This window comes from Bos taurus, chromosome 20, assembly GCF_002263795.3.
Source record: "Bos taurus isolate L1 Dominette 01449 registration number 42190680 breed Hereford chromosome 20, ARS-UCD2.0, whole genome shotgun sequence".
Taxonomy (NCBI): Eukaryota; Metazoa; Chordata; class Mammalia; order Artiodactyla; family Bovidae; genus Bos; species Bos taurus.
Window position 1 is genome coordinate 37520606 of NC_037347.1, and position 20524 is coordinate 37541129.

Below are 20524 nucleotides of genomic sequence, written 5' to 3' on the forward strand. Positions count from 1 at the left end.
AGCTATTCCCCATAGGGACTGATGACTCTGACCCAGATCATGCTACCAGTTAAAATAATCCTGGCTCTGGGCCCACGGGGCTCACCAGTCATTATGCTGTATTGGAAAGTAAAACTGATAGGGCAGCCTCATTAGATTATAATCAGCTCACATCTTCCCTTCTGGCTTCTCAGAGCATAACACGTGTCCTTAGGAGTGGCAGAACAGAGAAAACCACTTCTCCTCCCCAGCTTTCTGTACTTCTTCTAGGCTCTTGGCTCAACTTAAATATTTACTCTGTTACAGCAGAGACTGGCTCATTGGCCACCATGTCAATCACCTGAAGTGGGTTTCTAATTTGTTTTGGAAGTGGTAGGTAGTTCCAGGAGAGCATCTACCATCTTAAGTGTACAGCTCCAGGGTATCACTTATATAGGCCAGTAGATGTTGGGCCAAGGAGCTTGGACCACATTTTGTGGCAATAACTGTCACAATAGCAGAGAGATAGAGTGACTGGTGGATGGATGAAGGAATCCAGTAAGAGTCTCTGGATGCTTATTAAATACCAGACTCTGTTCTGTATGAATCGTTTACTCTTCACATTAATCCTATGAAATATGTACTCTATTATCCCTATTTCAGGAGGAGGACACTGAGGCACAGAAAGGCTAAGTAATTTGCCCAAAGTAGCAGAGTTAATAAGTGGCAGAATCAGGAATGGAGCCCAGACAGACCAGCTTCGGAATCCATGCTCTTAATATTTTTCTGTACCACCATCTGTAGGTAATAGGAAGCCATAGAAGGTTGGTAAGTAAGCGTGACGTGAAGACAGTGATGCTCAGGAAGAGACATTTGTTTTGTTTTTTTTTAAATTTTATTTAATTTTTAAACTTTACATAATTGTATTAGTTTTGCCAAATATCAAAATGAATCCACCACAGGTGTGTTCCCCATCCTGAACCCTCCTCCCTCCTCCCACCCCATACCATCCCTCTGGGTCGTCCCAGTGCACTAGCCCCAAGTGTCCAGTATCGTGCATCGAACCTGGACTGGCATCTAGGAAGAGACATTTGGAAGCAGAGAGGTCGAGTGATGATTGATGGCTGAATGAAGGAATCCAGTAAAAGCCTTTGGCAGTAAATCCTGGGATGCGTATATCAAAGCCTGAATTAGAACAGTAGCAGTGAATATGGAAAGTTATAGATGTGAGAGATGGTGTGAAGGACTTAAAATGCAGAGGGTCTTGAATGTTCGGCCCTGAAAGAGTAGTGAAGCCGTGGTCTGAAGTAGAGGCGGCCGGAAGGGCCTCTGACTCATGTGTGGCCCTGAGATCTTGGGTTGGTAAGGTTTCCAAGATGCAGTGATGAAGACTCCTCCCACCTCCTCCCATATTCTGTCCTCCAAAGGAGGGATGCTGCTGTGGATTAGTCACACTCAAGCGGACCAGCTTGCTAAAGGGTGGGGCTCCTGCTGGGAGAATCAAAGGGATGATGAACAAAACCGCCCTGCATGCCTGTCTTCCCTAGGATGAGGGAAAGTTAGGTATTAGGAAACTCTGGGCCTGGGCATGCCTCCAACCCCTTTGGAAGTCCTTGTGGGTGGGGCCAGGGAAAAGAAGCATGGAGTGCTGGTTCAGGGGAAGGGAGTGCTGACATGTTCACAATCCCCCCACTTCCTTCTCTGAAGGGAAAATGGTAATTGTGAGATTCAAGGACATGGTGAGGGCTAGAGAGAAATGAACCAAGTAACAGGCTTGCCCATGTTCAGCCTGCCCATGTTCTAGGTCTGGCAGTAAGGGGCCAAAAAAAAAGGAGTCTGCAAAACTTAGCTCCCTGGGGAGGTATTGGAGGTTGGGGCAAAACTCCAGGCTGTATTGATGACTATGCATTTGCCCTTTAGCTGTGTATCCTCATTGTAACCCAGGGCAGAAGTCATCATGTGGTGCGATCTAAGGATTCAGAATTAGCCATTATCAAACAGGGTAATGATGTTTCTTTTGCCTAAGAGACTCAGTGAATGTCTCTCAGTCGTGTCCAACTCTTTGCAACCCCATCAACTATACAGTCCATGGAATTCTCCAGGCCAGAATACTAAAGTGGGTAGCCTTTCCCTTCTCCAGAGGATCTTCCCAACCCAGGGATTGAACCCAGGTCTCTCACGTTGCAGGGGTATTCTTTACCAGTCTTTTGCCTATTGAGACTTAAATTCCTCTCTGTAGTTCTTTAATGTTCTAACCTATCTGTCTTACCATTTCGATAAGAGACTTAGTGGTGATAGATATCCTTGAAGTATTTGATGCAAAGAGCTAAAAGGAACTATAAAAATAAAGACATTTCTTCCTATAGTCCAGAAAGTGAAATTGCTCGGTCATGTCAGACTCTTTGCGACCCCATGGACTATAGCTTATCAGGCTCCTCCGTCCATGGGATTTTCCAGGCAAGAGTGATGGAGTGGATTGCCATTTCTTTCTCCAGGGGATCTTCCTGACCCAGGAATCGAATCTGGGTCTCCTGCATTGCAGGCAGACGCTTTACCGTCTGAGCCACCAGGTAAGATACACTCCAGAGTATTGTGCCTCATAAAATGATAATATTTGAAACTCAGATTAAAAAAAAACCTTATTAAACACATAAACATCAATGGCTATGTGAATGTTAATACTTTGGAAGTATAGATGGAGGTATCAATATTCTTGAATAACACATGTTCACACTTCATCATGTTAATGAACAAAGTTCTTTTTTCTTGTAGTTTCAGCAAGGAGTATCCTAGGGTAAGAGAACAAGATTTGGATTTATGTGAATAGGATTTATTTCATCACTGAATCCAAATCATGTTTTCCTAGTGTGAAAACAGATGGCAGAGACTTTATTTGTGGTCAAAGGCATTATGTCTGAGAGAAAACCTTTTTGCGACAGGAAGATTTGAATACATTCAGGAAGTGATTTAAGACATGACACGTCTTCTAGAACCTGATCCATGGCAGGTGCTTTTGTTAACAAAACTTACACACTCAAATCCAGTGAATCAGAGGAGCTAATTTTCATTCTGGCAAATCATAATTTTTGGGGGGAGGGCACTGACTATGTACCTGGGGATCAGGATTGTCTTGGAAAACTCAGTCTGTGAGTCAGAGTTTGCACATTTCTTATATCATAGCTGAAGAATGTCTTCTGATCTGGCTCCAAGACCTTAGTGTGTTTCAAATAAATTATTTGGGGGAGAGAACCAAACCCTGTTTTGTTGTTAACCTTAGTCTATAAATTGTAATTTTGATATCTTCCACAATGCAGAGTTTAAATGAGATATTATCCTGAAAGACTGTTAGCAACCAATAAATTACTTTGCAAATGTAAGGTGGTAGTGATATTATTATACACATGGCTTTGATATAAAGCTGAATTTCTCCTACATCCCCAGTGAAAATTAGGCTATTCGGTTAACTCTTCCTCACTTCCAGGCTGATCTTGGATGACTATGGTTTTGGAAGCAAAATTGGATTCAAATTTTAAGTGAGGGCCATACACAGATGTGGGTAATAGCTGAAATATATATGCTTTTTGGAGTGACTTAACTAACAGGGGGCTTCCCTGGTGGCTCAGATGGTAAAGAATTTGGCTGCAATGCAGGAGACCTGGGTTTGATTCCCAGATTGGGAAGATCTCCTGGAGAAGGGAATGGCAACCCACTCCAGTATTCTTGCCAGTAGAATTCCATGGACAGAGGAACCTGGCGAGCTACAATCCGTGGGGTTGCAGAGTTGGACACAAATGAGTAACTAACACACACACACACTTTTGGGTCAATTTCCTCCTCAGAGCTCATCAGTGAACTTTTCGGATTTTGATTCTTTGCTTTTTCTTCTCTTCTTAGTTTCTTCTCACTGCCACCAATAGATTGACTCAGATTCATAAAATGAAAGAGGATTAGGTGATATAGGGCCAAAATGGGACTGAGAGCTCTGAGCTGGACAAGGCAGAGGTGATGTAATGTACCAGTGAAATTTTTGCTTGGTACTTGGGCCGTGCAGGGGTTAAACTTCAGTGGGATGAGAATCTCCTTGTTAACAGTTGCCTTGTAAAAAACAAAAAACCCAACTCCAATTCATTAAGTCTGGGATGGAGCTCAGGGATCTATATTGGAATAATTATTTCAGGGAATTCTGATGCTGCTGGTTGAAGGACCACCATTTGACAGACACTGCATGTAGAGTCCAAATTCCATGGCAACTTAGTGCTCAAGAAAATTGATTACAATGTATGGATACCAAGGGAGAAAGGGGCCTGGGTGGGATGAATTGGGAGGTTGGGATTGACATATATACAATATTGATACTGTGTATAAAACACATAACTAGTGAGAATCTTGGAGAAGGAAATGGCAACCCACTCCAGTGTTCTTGTCTGGAGAATCCCAGGGATGGGGGAGCCTAGTGGGCTGCCGTCTACGGGGTTGCACAGAGTCGGACACGACTGAAGCGACTTAGCAGCAGTGAGAATCTACTGTATAGCACAGGGAACTCTATTCAATGCTCTGTGATAGCCTGAATGGGAAGGAAAAAAAAAAACAGGATATATGTATAGAGGGGCCTGGCGGGCTACAGTCCATGGGGTCGCAAAGAGTCAGGCATCACGGAGCGACTAACTCTTTCACTTTCATTTCCTATAAACATTCGGCTGATTCACTTGGCTGTACAGCAGAAACTAATACGACATAGTAAAGCAACTATGCTCCAATAAAAATTAATTAAAAAAAGAAAACTTAAGTGCCTACTTTTCTTTATGTAAAAATAACTAGTAGTCATCTCAATAAATACAATGAAATAAGCGTGGTGTTGCTGACTCTGGGGGTTTAGTTATTCCTTCTCTTTCTTCACCAAGGCTGGGACACACAGGGTGAGAGCAGATACTCCCAGAGATGTGACTGGTCGCCGTGGCCAAAGAAGTGACATGAGGAAACAGACCTGAGTTTTCCATACTCTGCACTTGCATCCTTTTTCCTGAGATGACTTGTAGATCAATAAGAAAGAACCAGTCAGCCAATTAGTAAATAAACACAAAATCAGGAATGCACAGAGGATGACACAAAGCCGTGCAGAGCTAGTTAATCCTGTAGGAACAATATGAAGAGCAAAGGCTCAAAGACCTGTGAGTATAGTGTTCCAGAATATATGCTAGCACAAGAAGGGGTGGAGTGCAGAGAGGTTTCTCAAAAAGCTACTGCGTGGCTTTAATAAATGTCTAATTTAGAGCCTTAGTATTCTGGGGGCTCGCGTGTGAAAGGTACAAGTCGGGCACAGGGTAGACCGCAAAGAAATGGGTTACGTAACACATGGCAGTTTACCTTCAGCAAGCACTTGGAGGGAAAAGGAGCTTTGGCTCTGAGAGTTTATAGGTAACTTGCCAAATGTTTTTTGTGTACCTACTGTGTGCTCTGCATTGAGCCCAGGGCCATGATAGACCTGATTCATGTTCTGTGTTCACGACCAGCCAGACAGCTGTCTTGAATTTCTAGGGCCAAACCTAGGCTGGTGTTCATTCCCCGAGTGTAGCACACAGACATGAATAGCTTTCTAGAATTCCGTGCTTTCACTCTGGCTCAAAGGGCCACCTCCATCCCCCAACCTGGAGAGATTAAAATGCCAACCAGTTTCTTCAGATCACTGAATCCTAGTTCCAAACCTGAAAAAAAAAAAAAAAGAATAAAGACCTCTGATACACTTGAGAGAAAGGTAACACCTAACCCCATGGATAAAGTAGTGTGTGGGAAGAAGCGTCAGGTATGGACTTGACCTCAAATCCTGAATATCTCACTTCCTACTCTCTCTGAGCCACACTCTCCTCATCTCCAAATGAGGGGTGATTCTACCTACATCATCACATTTATGTAATGGTTAGTAATATGTAATATGAATAGCACCTAACAGGAACATTCTAGGAACGTGTGAATTATAAAATCCTGCCCTTGCTCCTTGTTCTCATGTTCTGGGCCTTCGTGAAGTATATCTCAGTTTTAGCAAAACTTCAAATCAAACAGACAGCGTGTTTTGGTTTCAACTGTCCTGAGATGAGTGTACTTAGGGGCAGAGCCCTGTGTCAGAGTTCTCTGCCAATTGAGCATAAAATATTCAAATTCCAAAACCAGAAATCATCTTTCTCAGGGCTTGTTTTAGCTAGGCTTCATTCCAGAGACTAGAATCCAAGATGAAGGCTTGTATGCAGCTAGTTTGGGAAGTGACCTCAGGGAGCAGGATGGGGGACTGGAAAGAGGAGAAACGGGGAGAGAGGGGAGCCAATTCAATTTAATTTAATTCAATTTCAAGTTTGGTCACAGCTTGGTAGATGCCAGGGGCCAGGGTGAGGGATGGGGAGCGGGGATGGGGACTTGGGGTTTAATGGGGACAGAGTTTCAGCTTAGGAAGGTGAAAAATTCTGGAGATGGATGTTGGTGAGAGTTGCACAACAATGTGAATGTCCTCAGTGCCGCTGAACTGAACAGTTAATGATGGTTAAAATAGTATGTTTTCTATTATGTGACTTTTATGGCAAAAAAATAAAAACGTTTGGACACAGCTGTGGGAACCTGGGGCCTGACCCTTCTGGGAGCATCTGAGAGCCGTGAGGAATGCATCTCAGAATTGTGCACTTGAGGGTCACGAGTGAGGCAGGCGCCCACAAGTTCCCATCCATGACTGGCCAAGGATTGGCCCCAGATGTTAACCCCCTCACACTGTCAGGACTGCACAAGTGCTGAGTGGTTCTCATAGGTGTCCCACGACAGGGGTCTGAGAAGCCCAGGCAAGCAAGTAGCAGAAGTGAGCTCTGTTCAGGAAAATGGGAGTAAAATGTTAGATCCAGAGTATGTGAAGTGAACACAACCCAGTCCAATGCAGGGATCAAAGGAAGACAGTCAACAGAGAAAGGAGCAAGTCTGCTTGTCCCCTTAAACCTCAGATGTTTTCACTGTTTATGAAAGTAGCCCCTGGAATACTCTTCAGTTGCCTCCACGTGGTGTTTGCAGCCTCACTAGCCTCTTGGTTTCCTGAACTCAAATTGCACGGACAGCCTTGGTATCTCAGCACTTAAGACCAGGGGATATTTTCTCTTCCTTGTCCTCTAGTTTCTTCATATGTTTGAATCGTGTCCTGCTTCCCCTCAATCTCCTTGGAAAGCCTGGGATGGACTCTTCTAGTTCTTTTCTATCCTATCAGCACCTAACTGTGCTCAGTAAAAACCTGTTGTCTGTCACTTGATAGATGATAAATCCTTCCTCTAGAAGCACAATCATCCTTTCAGGGGCCTGTGGAGTCTTATTTCCTAACTATATTGAGACCCTCACCAATTAATGGGGCTTGGTAAGTAACATCTTTAATAAGGGGCAGGAAGCTGGGAGCACGATGCTAGTGCCTTAAGGTGTTGTAAGGTTTTCATCAGCAATTCATTCTGCACTCCTTGTATTTGGTTTCATTCCAGTTGTTTCACAGCCAGTGGCACTCAGAAGGGACATTTATTTAGACTCGAGGTGTCTTGTTGAAGCTGTCTGTACATAATAAAACACAGTTGCACTGGTTCTTTCTCTTCCTGTCCTTTCCCCTCTGCTTCAGCCCTTTCCAAATGTAGATCCCCTGTAGATATGAACAGTGACTAGGACTTGGAGTGGATCAGCAGGGGACTAGTGTTTGTTGGATTCTATTAGCATATCCAAGTTACCTTTAGCATTTCTCAGTGTGAACTTGGAGAATTATTGATAGCTGCCATGTTTACTGGGTAAGTTGTATATTGTACAATTCTTGGAAGGCATGCACATCGTAGTCAAAATGAACGTGTCCCCAGAAGAGTGCAAAGAATAACCCATGTGGCCACAAACAGTGGCCCAATCTGAGGTCCCACTCCAGTCTCCAGTCTACTCAAACAGAATCTCTGGGGAAGGGGCCCCAAATCTACATTTTAACAAATTTCTCAGGTTCTTATTAATACTGAAGCTTGAAAACCACTGTTTAGGAGACAGGGTTTTACGAAAAGCAAATACAGAGCTTCCCTGGTGGCTCAATGGTAAAGAATCTGCCTGCCAATGCAGGAGACATGGGTTCGATCCCTGATCAGGGAAGATCTCTCATGCTATGTAGTATCTAAGCCCATGTGCCACAACTACTGAGCCTGTGCTCTAGAGCCCGGGAACCGCAACTACTGAGCCCACGCGCCCTGCAGCCTGTGCTCCCAAACAAGAGAAGCTACCACAAGGAGAGGCCCGAGCACCGCGACAAAGAGTAGCCCTTGCTCTCCACAACTAAAGCAAAGCCCACGTAGCAATGAAGACCCAGCAGAGCCAACAATAAATAAATACATAAAAATTATATATATATATAAAAGAAAGCATATATCAAAAGGAATAAAGTGTGGGAAATTATCTCAGCCCCTACACCATCCCTGGATCCTGTTAAATGTTCCAGCTTAAACGGTCCAGCTGGCCTCATGGATAACTTAGTGAATCATTGCCATTCAGATTATGATCACCCCATTCTTGAAACGGTCATCTTTCCAACTGCTTCCAAATAAGCCCCTATTGCTTTCTTTTCTGTGTACTTTTATATCTCAAGTTTCCAAGAGAAAAGTTCTGATTAGGCTGGGTTGTCAGCACGCAATATGGAAAGAGCATCTCAAGTAAAGTCATTTCCTTGGCAACAGCTCTCACTCATGTTCATCTCACATACACATGCATTGCCTTTGGCCTGATCATTCATTTTGATTCAGTAACCATTAGCTATGGTATCTTTTTTTTTCTTTCACCGTTCCATGCGGCTTGCGGAATTTTAGTTCCCCAATCAGGGATGAACTTGGGCCCTGGCAGAGAAAGCAACAGACTGCCAGGGAATTGCCTAACCACTGGACTGCCAGGGAATTGCCTACTTGTGGTATCTTAATGTAGAAAAAACCACTTAGGACCCCTTTTCTCTGAACTGGGGTGTGGGTACAACTAGAATATAGGGTTTCATTGTTTGTTACAACAGGAAGGGGATATACTTATTTAATATACTATTCAAATGCCTTGTCCAATAACGATATGAGCTAGTATGTATTGAGTACCACCTTATGTATTCTAGCCTGGAGAATTCCATGGACAGAGGAGCCTGGTGGGCTATAGTCATGGGGTTGCAGAGAGTCAGACATGACTGAGCGACTAACATACCATACGTATACCTCCTTATGCCAGATATTTTTCTAAGTGTTTGATTACCATTAAAAACCGCACCTTCAAAAACAACTTTTTCTGGTAAATTCTCTTCTATCTTTGTGGATTAAGAAACTGAAGCATAGAGCTTGTTCAGCAGTTTTTATACAGTGGAGCTATAATTAATTAGTATTAATTTGGCCGCACTGGGTCTTAGTTGTGGCATGCAGGATCTTATTCCCCGACCAGGGATTGAACCCAGGCCCCCTGCATTGGTAGTGTGTGGTCTTAGCCACTGGACCACCAAGGAAGTCTCTTACAAATAGAATTGACACAATTTAGCTCCAAAGCCATTGATCTTTATGACTATTTTGGGGTCATGACAGAGGATCACTGTATGTGTGTGTGTGTGTGTGCACGTGTGTGTGTGTGTGTGTGTGTGCGCGCGCTCTGAGGGTGGGACAGTTTTAAGAGGGAGAATGAATGCAAGGCACAAAGGTCAGAAAGGCAAGAATGTGCACAGAAAGCTCCACTGGTGCGTGTCAGGGGAAGTAGCTGGACGACGTGACAGACAGATGTCACAAAGCAAGGAGACACGGCTGGGCACGTCTTGAGAGCCAGAGAGGATTCTAGCCTGAGATCCTGAGGGGTTTCTCCTACTCATTTCTTCCCTTTTTAAAAACAAAAAAAGAATAGAAATGGAAATGGCACCTAAATGTCCATTTTTCTTTTTAAAAACAAAGCCACACTAAATTCCTTCCTTTGCCATAGTAAATAGCTTCCTTTAGAGCCAATAACCTCTGTTCTAGCCAATACCCCTTAGAAGATGGTGTTACTTGATAGACAAGATTTGAGAATTTAGGGTTAGACAGGAAGGTCCGGCTTTGAGTATATTTAAAGAGAGAAGGTGGAGGGTGGTTATATGTACACCGCCCAGAAGTGTGGAGTTGCAGTCGAAGTGTGGGGATGGGAGACTCCTTCACCATGAAGAATTATCTTAAGGTCCAAGCCCAGAGCAGCTGCTAAGCTGTAGTTTGATGTGAAAGTGTTAGTCGCTCAGTTCTGTCTGACTCTTTGCAACTCCATGGACTGTAGCCCACCAGGCTCCTCTGTCCAGGGATTCTCCAGGCAAGAATACTGGAGTGGGTTGCCATTCCCTTCTCCAGGGGATCTTTCCTGACTCAGGAATTGAACTCGGGTCTCCTGCATTGCAGGCAGATTCTTTACCATCTGAGCCACTAGAGAAGCCCAAACTGTAGTGTGAAGTGAAGTGAAGTGAAGTCATTCAGTTGTGTCCGACTCTTTAGTTTCCACCAAAGATTGAGGCAATTGTTCTGGTGATTCAGGAAGACGGTGAGCTATTGAATTACTAGAATAGTTATCTCCATTTCATTTCTTTTTTGTTCATGGGGAGAGATCTGGCCCACTCATGTCAATGTGTACCACCTTGCTGGGTGAAGGCTGCCTCCTAAGTCCTTAACTTCTTTATTTTTTGTGGAGGGGGCAGGTGTCCCTGAACCACACGGCATGTGGTTTCTCAGTTCCATGACCAGGGATCAAACTTGTGGCCCCTGCAGTGGAAGCACAGAGTCCCTTAACCACTGAACCACCAGGGAAGTCCCCCTAAGTCCTTCACTTTTTAGTAAAAAACAGTAATGATTGAAATATCATTTTCTCAGGCCTCTATGGGCATTAAGTGAGGTCTCCTAGTACTTCTCAGACAAAATCTTTCCACCTTTCATTAATTACCTTTTTCTTTCCATGAGTTGCTTAGGAAGTAACAGGGGCACATGGGAAGAAAATGGCTATTTAGTGTCTCAAACATCATTCCTGAGCCACAGTGGGGTTCTTGTAGGTTGGGAGTGATTTCACAAAGTTCTGACTGAAGGCAGGGGGATGGATGGGATGATCTTTGGTCTCTCAAATTTTGAGCAGGCTTGTGGGCTGTGCAAGGTGTGAGTTCTGGCCAGTACATGCTGTGTGAAATGGCTTTATACATCCAGAAAAACAGGTCTTGGTGCTGACAGCAGTATTTGAAGAAGGGTCAGTGCTTCCTCTGAGAAACACTCACAAAGATGTCCTCTGTTTCAGCCACAGTGATTACTCCTGAGACTGGAGGAGTTTCAAGACAACTGAATGCAAGATAAGAAAGGAATAGAGTGGGGAAGCTAGACTGCTTATCCCTACTGGGCCTCTCCTGGAAGGCACAAATTGACTTCAAGGCAAGAGGCTATGAAAGTGTGTCTTTCCTTAAGACAGTAAATGCTCTGTCTGAAGAGAGTGGAAAGAAAGGGGTGGAGGGGAAATGGTGTTTTGGTTCCCTATATCAGTTTCCAGAAATGAGTATCACGTACTTCAATCTACACTGCTACCCAATATAACTCACTGTTACTCAAATGATTCAGAAGACCCTCTGGGATCTCATTAAGACAAACAGCAAATATTTTGTGCTGCACCTGTGTGGACAAGCCTTTTCCCAGTGACTTCTAGCAATGAGTCAGAAAAATAAAAATAAATGACTTTTGCTACAGTCACACATTCTAAACCAATCATTCAATAAATTGGAATTTATAATTTACTTCTAACTGTCAAAGGATTATAAAGGTGTGTGGGGAATATAAAGAAATGTCATTGGAGGACTCACTGGTTTCAAGTAGAGTTACATCTGCCCAGGTTCTTTGTCAGAGCTAAAGACTAGAACTCAGGATTGCGTAGATCTGCACCCAGTGTCCACCCTACCTGCCTTCTAATATGCCTTCCTGCACGGGGGTGCTGGAGAGCCAAACACCTTGTCTCCCAGACTCCCCTGCCCTCAGGGTGTGCCCCAGCAGTGACTTAAGTCCAGCCATCACTCTGCACTATTATAAGGTTTAAGAGGCAGAAATGAGCAGAGGCCACACATTCACTGATTCTGCTTTTGCCTTTAAAAATCTGGTTGTGGAGGCATTTTCATTTTCTATGGCAGCATTAGCAGAAGTTGGTGGGTGTCAGGAGGCAGGTCACAGAGAACGCATCCTGCAGGTGAGGATTAAAGCGTATCTGGTTCGGTGGGAAGCCAGCTTCCTGTCTGTGAGGACCTCTGGGCACTGTGGTGGCTTCCTGACTTTGGCTGTCATATTGTTTAGAAAGTGGCAGTTTCCTAATCTTGACATAACCGGGAGCTCCAGTGGTGACCCAGTTCTACTATGTGGCTTGAGTCATTTCTGAAATCTCTACCTAAGTCTGTTTCCTCAGCTCTCTCAATGACTCAGTGAGCTTTTTTTTTTTTTCAAGTTGTTTATTTATTTATTTTGTCTGCACTGGATCTTTCTTGCTTTCTCTAGTTGCAGCAAGTAGGGCTCCTCTTTAGTTGTGGTGTGTGGGCTTCTCATTGTGGTGGCTTCTCTTCTTGTGGATCATGAGCTCTAGAACACTGGCTTAGTAGTTGTGTTGCATGGGCTTAGTTGCATGTGGGATCTTCCTGGACCAGGGATCGAACCTGTGTTCCCTGCATTGGCAGGTGGATTCTTAAGCACTGGACCACCAGGGAGGTCCCCTCCTGGACTACCAGGGAAGTCCCCTCCATGAGCTTTTTAATTCCCTAGGATAAATCCTTCTATGCTTCAGCTTGCTAGACTGGCTTATATTCTCTCCATGTAAACCCTGTCCATGACTGTGATTGGTACAGGGGAGTTACAGACAACAGACTGTAAAGAATTTGGAAATCTGGACTTGTTTTTTTTCTGACTTATTAGGTTTGAGAGGAGCAACAATGACATCAGCATTAGAATATGGAATACTGGCCGTGCACTACATGGAGAGGTGAAGTTGTTACTTAAAATGTGGGTCACTTGGAATGAAGTGCACATTGCAGGCAAGGCTTGGTGGATTGGGTGGCTGCTGACCACTATGGTGAGAATAAGGGATACAAGGCCTGTGGACCTGGGTGGCTATTTTTACCTATATTAGAGAGCTTAAAGAATAGAAACAATGATCTGCTCAGAATTTAAAGTTACTGCCATAAGGCATGATCGGGGGGTCCAAGAAGTGCTTATTAATTTCTAGAAGAATCATTTATTGCATGTAGCTTCAAGGCTGATACAGTCTAACATCAAATGCCACCTTATCTTGTGAGTTGATGATTAAACGATAACCTAACCTCACCAAGTCACTAGGTATATCCTATGTCAAAGTTTGAATATTGTTTGGGAGAGAGTGAGACCATATGAACTGGGACCATTTGGGTGGGTTCAACTGAATTGAGTGCCAAGATCCCCAAAACTGAACCTCTGGCACCAGTAGAAACATCTTCTCCTCTGTTTGATGAGTGGTCCAGTCTTGCTCAGAGACTCCGTAATGACCTTGTTGAGGTAGTTTTCTTGCAAGGGGATGCCAGTTTTCCTCCTGCTCCAATTCCCACCACTCTTTGTTCTAGATCCATAACTAGAGTCAAACGACATCATGAAGGACAAGTTCAATGTCTACCTTAGGAGGCAAAGGTTTGCGTACTCAAGGAATGGCAAGATTTTGCTCACTTATATTAGGAAAAGCTTAGGGAATATGTGTGGGAATAGATTATGAGAACCTAGGCTAGAAAAGAAGAAATATAATTTAAAATCTGGCTTACTTTACTGGTGTGGGTGCATTTTCTAGAGACTTTGGATTCATTGTTCTAGTTGGTGCAGCTAGGAATGATTGTAACTCTTGGCCTGACTGATTGACCAGAAAGCAGACTCAATGGTGACCTAGTCGAAGGAAACTTAGGTGTCAGAAACCCATGGTATAATGTAGAGGGAGAAATCCAAACACTTAGGAGAAAGGACTATTGGAGTAGGTATCTCAGGTATAATCCAATAACCCACTAAGAGGGCCTGAGGACTCTCTTTTCACAAGAGCATAGAGAAACAAAAGTGTGAGAAATAGATCCTTGAAAAGTGTTACAGTGGAGACCTCTGTAAGTCAGGAAGATGAGAAATGTGACTTTTGAAATGGACATTTTGATTGCAGTGGGTCTGTTGAGACCATGGAGAGGCAGAGAACAAGTAGTCATACTTACATGCCAGCAGCAAGCTTCTGGCAGCAGAGCCAGAGTGGCAATCTGATCTCTGCTGGTAGTTGACTGATCATGAGGCTTCTAGGAATAAAGAGATGGCTATTCTATCAAGATCCACTTGATATATAGAATCAAAAATACTATACATCTGGAAAGTCAAAGGCCTTCACCATTTCCAGAGCACTTTATAAACCTAAAGCCATTGAATGAAGGAGAAACCAGAACCCTGAGATCTTATCAAGAAAATATACTATAAATCTTTCTCCTAGCCTTTCTCAAAGAAACCTGTAGCTATTTAATAACTTAACTCTGCACTGGGAAGAGAACCACCAAGACTGGTGAGGGCTGATTGGATTCTAGTTTTCATTAACATTAATCCCATAAGACTCTGAATACTACAGTGGTGTCTAGAGGTGATAAATGAACTTTGGGTTTGAGCTTGTCTCTCAGTGGCCCTACTGAGTTTGTGAAGCCCTCTTGTAATTATTTCCCTTACTCTTAAATGTGTAGTTGGAATATGCATGTGGCCTGCTTAGTCGCTTCAGTCCATGTCCAACTCTTTTCGATACTACGTACTATAGCCCACTAGGTTCCTCTGTTCTTGGGATTCTCCAGGCAAGAATACTGCAGTGGGGTGCCATGCCCTCCTCCAGGGGATCTGGGGATCGAACCTGCGTCTCTTACATCCCCTGCATTGGCAGGTGGGTTCTTTTCCACTAGCACCACCTGGGAAGACCCTTTGAAAGGAATACCACATAATTAATGTTCTATCCTTCTCAATCAAAACATCAGGAGTCACGTGATATTGATTGGTTGTGTTCAGTTGGAATTTGAGATTGCTACTCACCATTTTGGGCACCTTGTCAAATAAACCAAGAGGCAAAGAGGGGTCAGTTCTGTGTCAGGGAAGTGTTTCAGCGGGGTAATCCAGGGGAAATAGGATTGCTGTTTTACTATGGGAGTAGGGAGAGGTCTTTCTGGAATCTTCTGGTAAGTTCTTCTTGGACATTTCATAGTAGGGCCATGCCCACTGGTAAAAGTTACATTAAATTATATATTTAATATGCATTTTAATTTAACAATAAATTTTAGCAGAAGACTACAGAAATCTAGCAGCCAGGATCCCTGAGGGTTTATTCCCGAGGAATGAAGATCTGGGTCACTCTACCAGCTAAATTATTTGGCCCAGCTGTGATGCTGGCAAGTAACCTATAATAGGCTGTGGAGGAAAACAGCTATAAATGCCCACTGTAGACTTGTAGATGTCTCTGGAACTGCTATGGCCACCAATGATCTCATCCTTGTTGTGTTATGTGTATTTTTTTTTAAACACATTAACCATTTCTCCTCCTTCATTTTCAGTTTTCTCAAAACTTTATAAATGGTCTACTGATGGTGGTTAATTTTACAAGTTAATTTATACAGTATGGAATATCATGATGGAATTGTTTGTAGAGAAGGAATAAATATTACCCAAAGATAGATGCAGAGACTTATGGAAATTTGGGTCTCTACTTTTGAGAGGAGGTGAATACATTTGTATTTCTTTGTTTTTGTTTTGTTTTTTTTGGTACAGGGAAAATTACTGTTTGGAAGTTTAAATATGGAGAGAAGGTAAGTATGGATGTTGAATTTTGTTGTTCTGTCACTCAGTCATGTCTGACTCTTTGCTGACCCCAAGGACTTCGGCATGCCAGGCTTCCCTGTCTTTCACGATCTCCCAGAGTTTGCTCAAACTCATGTCCATTGAGTCAGTAATGTTATCTAACCATCTTATCCTCTGCTGCCCCTTCTCCTCCTGCCCTCAATTTTTCCCAGCATCAGGGTTTTTTTTTCTAATGAGTTAGCTCTTTGAATCAGGTGGCCAAAGTACTGGAGCTTTATCTTCAGCATCAGTCCTTCCAATGAATATTCAAGGTTGATTTTCTTTAGGATTGACTGGTTTGATCTCCTTGCTGTTCAAGGATGTTGAATAGCTAGAGGAAAAGTCTATGGGATTTACGGTGGATTGGTGCTCAATATCCATTCAAGCTTTCATCTGTGAACTTCCCAATCTGCAGAAGTTAAAAAAAAATTTTTTTTAAACCCAGACTCTCTTGCAGCTAAGGTTTTGGATGTTGTTAGGCTGGGCCAATCAAACACCCTTGTGCAAGATTTAGAAGGCAGAAGTGAAATGGAGGCTGTATTTCTGCTGTGCTTGCTTTTTTTCTGAAAAGCACCGTCATGGAGGGATACCTCCACCCCAACACTCCCCCTGCCCTGAAGCAGCATTAACTCAGCTGGCTTGAGTGCTAAGAGGCAGAGCATGAAGCCTCCCTGCTGGTGTATATCAGAGCAGGGATGGGGCAGCTTCCTACTGGGGCAGCTTCCTCACTCTAGCAGCTTCCTGCCACGGTCCTGGAGCCAGATGTTTCCTGACCCAGAAGAGGCAGAAACTCCTCTGGTGACCCATTTCAGCACTGAAGCTTTCTGCTCTTGAAACTTGTCATGGAGCCTATTTATTCAGCTTTCCCAGTGATTCAGTAAGTCTTTATAGTAAGCTTACAGTCAGTGAAAGTCGCTCAGTTGTGACTCTGTGACCCCATTGACTATAGAGTCCATGGAGTTCTCCAGACCAGAATATTGGAGTGGGTAGCCTTTTCCTTCTCCGGAGGATCTTCCCAACCCAGGTCTCCTGCATTACAGGCAGATTCTTTTCCAGCTGAGCCATCAGGCAAGCCCAGGATACTGGGAGTGGGAGGCCTATTCCTTCTCCAGTGGATCTTCCCAACCCAGGAATTTAACTGGGGTCTCCTGCATTGCAGGCAGATTCTTTACCAACTCAGTTATCAGGGACGCCCGTCATAAATGTTTTTCCTGCTTAAACTAGCTATAATAGATTCTGTCCCTTGCATGGAAATCCTGATCAATATAAGAGCTTAGGAGCCCACTGTCCTGTGCAATACTTTACATGAGGAGTGAGCAAGGTTCAGGTATAGCTTCTTCACTACTTATTATGTTCTGCATTCTGGAGAGAAATTTGTCAAAAATTACACATCAGTCTATAACTTTATCTTTTGTTGCTCTTTCATCAACCTTTGATTCTGATAGGAAACAGTTAAGGTCTGAGAAGTGTAAGACCAAAAGTTATTGAGACACCCAGGGGTTAACAGGGACATGTGTCACACCCTCTACAACAGCATTTCTTAAACTTGCCAGCACATTAGAATTGTCTGGGGAGTCTGAAAAATTTATAATTCATGAACTGTCCCCAGACTCATTAAATCAGAAATCTCTGTGTGTGGGACCCAGAATTCAGTACTTAAAAAAAAAATTATTTACTTATTTGGCTGCACTGGGTCTTAGTTGCAACATATGGGATCTATTTCCCTGACCAAGGACTGAACCTGAACCCCCAGCACTGGGAGTGCAGAATCTTAGCCGCTGGACCACCATGCTGGGAAGTCCCAGCATTCAGTATTTTAAAACTGCTCAAGCAGAGAAGGCAACAGCAACCCACTCGGGTACTCTTGCCTGGAAAATCCCATGGACGGAGGAGCCTGGTGGGCTGCAGTCCATGGGGTCGCTAAGAGTTGGACACGACTCAGTGGCTTCACTTTCACTTTTCACTTTCATGCACTGGAGAAGGAAATGGCAACCCACTCCAGTGTTCTTGCCTGGAGAATCCCAAGGACGGCGGAGCCTGGTGGGCTGCCGTCTCTGGGGTTGCACAGAGTTGGACACGACTGAAGCGACTTAGCAGCAGTAGCAGCAGCAGCAAGTGATTCCATTGTGTATCCAAGTTTGGAGAAGCACTGCAGTCTGGAAGAGAGAGAGGTCAGTTCTCATGTTATGTATGAGTTGCAGTTGAGAAGAAATAAGACACTACATAGTGGCAAATTTACCATGTCACAGTCACAAAATTGAAAGAGGTCTCATTGGGCTACAATCCAGGCTGGTTCTTTTCTGAGAACTCTAGGGGAGAATCTGTTTCCTGCCTTTTCCAGCGTTCTAGAAGTTGCCTGAATCCCTTGGTTCTTGTTTCCCTTCCATCCTCAAAGCCACCAAAGAATGGCTGTCTTTTCATGACGCTGTCTCCCTGGTTTTGACCCTTCTGCCTCCCTCTTCCAATTTTAAGGCCCCTATGATGACACTGAGATAATCCAGGTTAATCTTTTCCTATCAAGGTTAGTTTATTAGCAACTTAATTCCACCTTCAACCTTATTTCTTTCTTGCCATGTAATTTAACATATGCACAGGTTTTGGAGGTTAAGATATGGACATCTTTGTGCGGAGGGGCATTATCCCGCTTTTCATAAGAAAATAAGAGACAAGATTGCTGGGGAAAAGGCATCCTAGGGATTCCTTCCCCACAATTTTAGAATTAGAAGAGGCAATTGGAGGGGCCAAGGAACTCAAAAGTTACTGCACAATTAATTTAGAAATAAGTGGGAGCCTGGTACACTCTACATTCATACTTCTTTAAGAAGCATGGTTAGCTAGAATGGACTGCTAAGAAATTAAGTAGGGTCTTCCCTGATGGTCCAGGGAATGACTCCAAGTTTCCAGTGCAGGGGGCCTCAGTTTGATCCCTGGTAGAGGAACTAAGAATCTCCATGCTGCACCCAAGCCCACGTGCAGCAACTACTGAGCCCTTGCACCTCAACTAGAGAAGCCTGTGGTTCCCAATGAAGAGTCTGCATACTGCAATGAAGACCCAGAGCAGCCAAAATAAATAATAGATTTTAAAAAGAGAAATTAGAAGACTTCCCTGGTAGTCCAGTGGTTAAGAGTCCACCTGCCAATGCAGGGGACACGGACAGGTTTGATTCCTAGTCTGGGAAGATTCCACATGCTGCGGGCAACTGAGCCCATGCACAACTACTGAAGCCCGAGCTCTAGAGCCTGTACTCTGCAACAAGAGAAGCCACTGCAACGCGAAGCCTGCGCATCACAACGAAGAGTAGCCCCCGCTCACCGTAGCTAGAGATAGCCTGTGGTCAGCAACAGAGACTCACTGCAGCCTAGAAACTGATTAATTAATTGAAAAATAAATTAGATAATATTTGAGATTGTTTAGTCTTGCCACTTTCCTCTTATTGGTAAACTTATGTTTATTATGTTTCAATGATTTGAAACTTCTTTGCAGTCCCCTGAATGCCTGGCTATAGATAATGGGAAAATTTGTTGTTGTTATGCAGTTACTAAGTCATGTCTGACTCTTTTTGCAATCCCATTGGCTATAGCCCACCAGGCTTCTCTGTCCACAGGGTTTTCCAGGCAAGAATACTGGAGTGGTTGCCATTTCCTCCTCCAGGGGATCTTCCCAGATCAGGGATTAAGCCAGAATCTCCTGCATTAGCAGGCAGAGTCCTTACCACTAAGCCACCAGAGAAGCCCCTAATGGGAGAATACAAACAGGCAAAGCTTATGGTTTGCTGACCTCTGCTTAGGAACCAAGGGGCTTATCATAAACAGGTGGTCCTGCTAGCTAATTGTTTTCCCCTCTTCAAGAGCTATTCTATAGTAACCATTCTAAAATGAAAATTATGCTTTTGGCAGATGTCCTTCAAGATTTATTGCTTCATATCTGGCAACCGCTGCTGCAGGCGAATTCATCTAGTTCCCCCAGGGGCACATTTTGCAGCTAATTCATCCAGGCAGGTTCACTGGGAAGCTGACAGCATTCTGAGATGGCTTTTTTTTTTTTTTTTTAATTTTTGACCTTGCTGAATGATTGCACACACCTGCTTTAAGCATAGTCCATGCCAAGAGCATCAGAGCCTTGATCTGTGATATAGAATGCCACAACCTTCACCTTCATGCTAGCATAGACCCTGGATCTCAGGGAAATTCCTGGCTGTGTCCTTTGTACCCTGCAGATGCTGATTTAACCACTTGCTCATCTGACCTCAAAAACTTCTGTAGCTACCTTAAAAATTATTATTTTTTTTTGGACCACACAGCATGAGGGATCTTAGTTCTCTGACCAGGGATTGAACTCATACCTCCTGCAGCAGAAGGGCAGATTTTCAACCACTGGACCGCCAGGGAAGTCCCATCTGGATCTACTTTTAACCAACATCTTGGATTATTTACCAGGTCCTTCCTTGACTGAGAACTTATAATCTGTGCTTCTCTGGGGTCACACTAAATGGGAATGGGGGCGGAGTGTGGTTGCAAAAATGGGAACGAGCTGGATATCTCTGGCTCACTGGCTGTCCCCAGTCCAGACTGGCAGGCTGGTCAGCCTCGGCCTGGCCTAAAGTTTCTCCTTGTGATTCCAGCGGCCCCTGCCCTTCCCTCCTCTCTAGGTTTGACCCGGGCTCCTAGGTTGCTGGAAACTTCTCTCTCAAGCTAAATTC